Below are 6,371 nucleotides of genomic sequence, written 5' to 3'. Positions count from 1 at the left end.
ATGTGATTATGGCTGATCATTCTCAATCAGTACCTCATTCCTGCCTTCTCCCCATACCCCCTGACTCCGCTATCCTTAAGAGCTCTATCTAGCTCTCTCTTGAATGCATTCAGAGAATCGGCCTCCACTGCATTCTGAGGCAGTGAATTCCACAGATTTACAACTCTCTGACTGAAAATGTTTTTCCTCATCTCCGTTCTAAATGGCCTACCCCTTATTCGTAAACTGTGGCCCCTGGTTCTGGACTCCCCCAACCTTGGGAAACATGTTTCCTGCCTCTAACGTGTCCAACCCCTTAATAATCTTTATGTCTCCGGTTTTTTTCCCTAAGTTGTCAATTTTAAACCAGTTGGAGAATATGTGGTCTGAAGAAAAGTCTCGACCCGAATCGTCACTCGTTCCTTCTCTCCAGAGATGTTACCTGACCCACTGAGTTACTCCAGCATTTTGTGTCTATCTTCGGGGAATATGCTTCCGTGCCTGTTGTGCTGCTGCAAGTAAGAATTTAATTGTTCCGTTTCAGGACATCTGACAGTAAAACACTCTTGACTCCTGTCTGTTGAATATTCAAACACAATCTGTTGATACTCAAGACTTACTTTTTTTTCTTTCAAAAAAAGCTAGTAAACTTCTGCAAACAAAAGTGGTCTCAAAAGTTATTTTGATTTATTGCTGGCTAAATCTCCGAAGGAAAGAAGTAATCTCATATTTTTTGCTGTAGGTTAACGGCTCTGAGGGTAACCATGATGTTGCTTATAAGCGTCCTAAAAAAGTGTTGTTTCGATTCTCTGTGTAACTTTGCACGGTGTCGGTTTGTGTACTGATCTTGTCTGAAGAAGGGTCTCGAACCGAAACGTCACCCGTTCCTTCTCTCCAGAGATGCTGCCTGTCCTGCTGAGTTGCTCCAGCTTTTTGTGTCTATCTTTTGTGTACTGATTTTTTTTTTTAGATTTAGATTTAGAGATACAGCGCGGAAACAGGCCCTTCGGCCCACCGAGTCCGCGCCGCCCAGCGATCCCCGCACATTAACACTATCCTACACACACTAGGGACAATTTTTACATTTACCCAGTCAATTAACCTACAAACCTGCACGTCTTTGGAGTGTGGGAGGAAACCGAAGATCTCGGAGAAAACCCACGCAGGTCACGGGGAGAACGTGCAAACTCTGTACAGACGGCGCCCATAGTCAGGATCGAACCTGAGTCTCCGGCGCTGCATTCGCTGTAAGGCAGCAACTCTACCGCTGCGCCACCGTGCCGCCCTGATCTTTATTGATTTATTCCTAGTTCTTGAAGCTGATGTGGCTCCATCAGCCTGCTCTTTGGGAAGCATTATTGATGGATTCTTGATTAGTACAGGTATCAGGGGTTAGGGTGAGAAGGCAGGATAATGAGGTTGAGAGAGAAAGATAGATCGGCCATGATTGAATGGCAGTGTAGACTTGATGGGCCAAATGCCTAATGTCTAATTCTACTCCTATAACCTATTCCAGCTCCACAGGTACTTAATGAATGTATGCTGCAATAATGGAAGTGGTAGATGAGCATTCCCACCGGTTCAGAAGGGGCTCTACATGTTGGTGGAGTGCAGCGTCCACAAAAGACATCTTCCTTTGTGCAGGTGGGCAATAAGAGTGTCATGGAAGCAATGCAGGCCTCCAGGCAGGTGGCCCTGCCAGTGGGTTCCCAGGGTTCAGGAATAAATGATCCCCCATGCCCACTCTGCCTTCTATGTGGAATGAGAAAAGTAATAATAATAATAATAATACATTTTATTTATATAGCGCTTTTCATATACTCAAAGACGCTTTACAGAGATTTTGAGAACATAGGGAAATTAATAAATAGATAAATAAGTAAATAAATAAATGAACAGAGAAAGGAGACAGTAGGTGAGGTGACCTTCAGTGGTTGAAGGCAGTACTGAACAGGTGAGACTTCAGCGATGTTTTGAATGTAGATGAACTTTTCTCTCCCCTGTAAGCAGGTAGAGATATAACAGATGGCAGTAGCAGATGTAGTCTGGAATTACTCTGACACCGACAGTGATGTGGATCACCAATGGGCGTGGAGCCTAGATGTATGTGTTAGGCAGTTTATAGGTGATGGGCCATTCTACACAGGGTGCTTGGAACGCACTGATGGGGGCAGATACGAAAGTAGCGTTTTAAAGGCTTTTAGATGGGTACGCGGATATGCAAGGAATGGAGGGATATGGATCATGTGCAGGCAGAGGAGATTAGTTTATCTTCGCATCATGTTCAGCATAGACATTGTGGGCAGAAGGGTCTGTTCCTGAGCTATCTTCTATGTTCAGACTACCAGTCACAAACATCAGGGAAGAGACAAAGACTGCAAAATGGAGTGCAGTTCCTTTAAATATCAGAGTTTCCGGGAAAACGGGGATGTTCTTTGTATAAATAGTTCAGCTTTAAATTATTGTCAAGCATACCGGGGCTACAGTGACAAGCTTTTGTTGCGTGCTAACCAGTCAGCGGAAAGACAATACGTGATTACAACCAAGCCATTCACAGTGTACAGATACATGACAAGGGAATGACGTAAGGGGAAAATAATTGTTGTTTTTCGGATAGACTCAAAATGTTGGAGTAACTCAGCGGGACAGGCAGCATCTCCGGATAGAACGAATGAGAGACGTTTCGGGTCGAGGCTCTTCCCCTCCTCCTTCCCAGATCTCCCTCTATCTTCCTGTCTCCACCTATATCCTTCATTTGTCCCGCCCCCCTGACATCAGTCTGAAGAAGGGTCTCGACCCGAAACGTCACCCATTCCTTCTCTCCTGAGATGCTGCCTGACCTGCTGAGTTACTCCAGCATTTTGTGAATAAATGCCTTCAGACAGTGATGTCAAGCTGGTGATAAATTTGTGATATTGCGTAACAAATGGCAACAATTGGTGATATTGCACCAACAAAAAAAAAAAAATGTGCTGGGACAAATGAAAATCTTGCGTAATTTTCCATTGGGAGCTAAGCATTCCATAAATCGTTCCACGTTACTCTACCCTGGGTTTGGCTGATTTTCATATTACTTTACTTTAGTGAAACAGCGCAGAAACAGGCCCTTTGGCCCATAGTCCACGCCAACCAGCGATCACCCCGTACACCAAAACTATCCAACACACACATGAGGGACTTTTTACAATTTTACTGAAGCCAATTAACCTACAAACCTGTACATCTTTGGAGTGTGGGAGAAAACCCGGAGCACCTGGAGAAAACCCACGCAGGCCACGGGCAGAGCGTACAAACTCCGTACAGACAGCACCCGGAGTTTGGATCGAACCCGGTTCTCTGGCGCTGTAAGGCAGCCACACTACTGTGCCACCCGGGGTCCTTGTTATGAGAAGAAAAATCACTTCAGGAATAACACGAACACCGGACAGACAGCACCCGGAGTTTGGATCGAACCTGGTTCTCTGGCGCTGTAAGGCAGCCATTCTGCTGCTGCGCCACTGTGCTGCCCTTATGAACACACAAATTATGAGCAAGAGCCCCTGCAAGCCTGTTCTGCCATTTAATAAATTTGTGGCTGATTTCCAACTGCACTTTGCCATTTTGTTTTAAGCTGTACAAATAAATTTCCTGAACCCAATGGGTTACGTACATGGCAATTCTACTTCCATTCTGTTAGAATTTCTAAGTTCAAGACCTGAATAAATTGCCACAGGCAACAAAGTTATGATTGCACTGCCCAATCAAATTCTATATTTATACATACTATTAAATTGATGGAAGCATCTACCTGATAAGTCATTATATTTGTGTCACATAAAGGACCATTATGCAGTTTTGTGCTATCTTCCCAATTAATAATTTAATCACAGTATTAAGTTATATATGTCTGCAACAATCACCAGTTCAGATTATTACATCTATAATCAGCGTTTATATGTGAAAGAATTCATATAATTCAGTATTAAAATAATAAAAGACTGTTGATGAGAGGATTGGGAAGCTGTTCCTATATTGATCTGTATAGAAATTGGATCTATGTTGTTTAGAGCTTGTAAGATGAGTAGTGACTTAATCGAAACATCCAAGAGCCTGAGTATTGATGTTAAGATGTTTCCACATGATCTTGAACGTGGGGACAGAGTTGCAATATTAGGGCAGTCAGTAGTATATTAGAATTAGAATTATTAGAATCTCTGCTCGTCGAGGGGTAATTTATTTGAGTATAGTTTATTGTCATGAGTACCGAGGTACAGTGAAAAGCTTTTGCTGAGTGCTAACCATTCAGCGGAACGACAATACATGATTACAATCGAGCCATCCTCAGTGTACAACTACATGATACACGGACGACAGCGAATAATGTTTAATGTAAGATAAACTCCAGCAAAGTCCAATCAAAGATAGTCCGAGGGTCACCAATGAGGTAGATAGTAGCTCAGTTGTTCTCTAGTTGTTGTGGGATGGTTCAGTTGTCTGCTAACAGTTGGGTGGTGAATCTCTGAAATGTCTCTACCTTACTAGGATGTGTGGCTATGCGGAGATTAAGTAAATAAACCTTTTGAAAGATCAAGAAAATGAACTCAATGGGGAACTGGCACAGAAAAAGGAGATGGTGTTATTGTTTTATTGAATAGTGGGGCAGGCTCTATGGACCGGGAGAACTACTGAATTATTCCAATCCTGCTCTCTGATATTGTTATGTTTATTGCACCTCCTTGCATTAATTTCAATGGAGATAGACATTCCAATTAAAAACTTCTAAGGCAGTTTTGCAAAGCGACTAACCTCGATTTATTCAACCACTTTGATGCCTCCCATGTATATGTGACAAAACCAGGCTAGCTCTACTACATAAAATCAAGTACTAAAGCTTAGTAAGTGATAGGAGCAGAATTAGGCCATTCGGCCCATCAAGTCTACTCCACCATTTAATCATGGCTGATCTATCCTTCCCTCTCAACCCCATTCACCTGCCTTCTCCCCATAACCCCTGACATCCGTACTAATCAAGAATCTTTTTATCTTTGCCTTAAAAATATCAATTGATTTGGAGTCTTCTGTGGCAATGAATTCCACAGATTCACCATCCTCTGACTAAAGAAATTTCTCCTCATCTTTTTCCTAAAGGAGGGTCCTTTTGTTCTGAGGCTATGACCTCTGGTCCTAGACTCTCCCACTAGTGGAATCCACATCCACTCTATACCTCAGAATTAAACATTTCTTTCTCTTCTTTTCTTTCAGAATGATTTTCTTTCTTTCAGAATGATTTTCGAACTACATTTAAATGTCAGATCTAATTGGTAATCAGACTCCAGATAATCTTTTGATTTCTGCATACTTGAAGGAAAATGTCAGGGATCTTATCTTTGGGCACCTAATTTGTTTTAAAATACAGATTTTCATTAAGCAGAAATCAGGCCTGATGTGACCACGCAGCTGGCTGCTCACCATTCCTTTCTAAATTAGCTGTAATGGTGGATGATTGAAGCTGAACACTCCGAAGGCTCATAAGGCTTTCTGCAGCAAATGATGTGTTAACTTAATAACAAGTGCATTTGCAAAAATGTTTTCCAAAAAAAAATCAATGTTTACAGTTACAGGAAATTCCCCTTAACAGGGCCAGGGGCTACACGTACAACTAAGTTATTGTCAGTCATTCACGTGGAGATAGTCTGGTGCGCCTGCACTCCCCTAGCAGCTGCGACTTGCCTGCAGTCCGTTTGTCTTTTGTGTTTTTTGTCTTAATTGTAGTGTTTAGATATGATGTAGTGGTTGTGTGTTATGTGGGGGGGTGGGGTGGGGGGGGGGGGGGGAACTGTCAGATTGTCTCTTCCGAACGGAGATGCGACCTTTGTTTTCTGGGTGGTGTCTCCGTTCCCGCTGCGGCCTACCATCGGCCAAACACCTGGAGCTGGCGGCCTCCACCTGGGACCACCTGGGGGTCTGGTTCTCGGAGCCCGCGGACCGGACTCACCACCTGCGGCGCTGGCTGCCTTCGGAGGCTGCGGGAGCGGCTGCGACTCGTCTCCGGAGGCGTCTTCGGCCGCGGGCCGCGTGGACGTCGGAAGCTCGCTGGCCCTTGAGTGGGGGCTGACATCGGGAGCTCCGGCAGCGGCAGCGTCTTCGCCCGCCCCGAATCGCCTGGCTTGGGTCGGCCCGCCGCGGACCTTTCACCTTCCGGCGCGGCCTAAAATAGGCCGCGGGATTTTCTCTGCCCGGCGGGGGCTTCAATGTCAGGAGCCCCGACCGCCCTGACGTGCAGCGGCAGCGTCTTCGCCCGCCCCGGATCGCGAGGCTTGGGTCGGCCCGCTGCGGACCTTTCACCATCCGGTGCGGCCTGGAACGTGGCAACTTCAACAGCCTGACCGCGGGAGAAGACGGCAAGGGAAGAG

Source organism: Rhinoraja longicauda, chromosome 26 (genome assembly GCF_053455715.1).
Source record: "Rhinoraja longicauda isolate Sanriku21f chromosome 26, sRhiLon1.1, whole genome shotgun sequence".
NCBI classification, from domain to species: Eukaryota; Metazoa; Chordata; class Chondrichthyes; order Rajiformes; family Arhynchobatidae; genus Rhinoraja; species Rhinoraja longicauda.
This window is presented reverse-complemented; position numbering follows the sequence as displayed.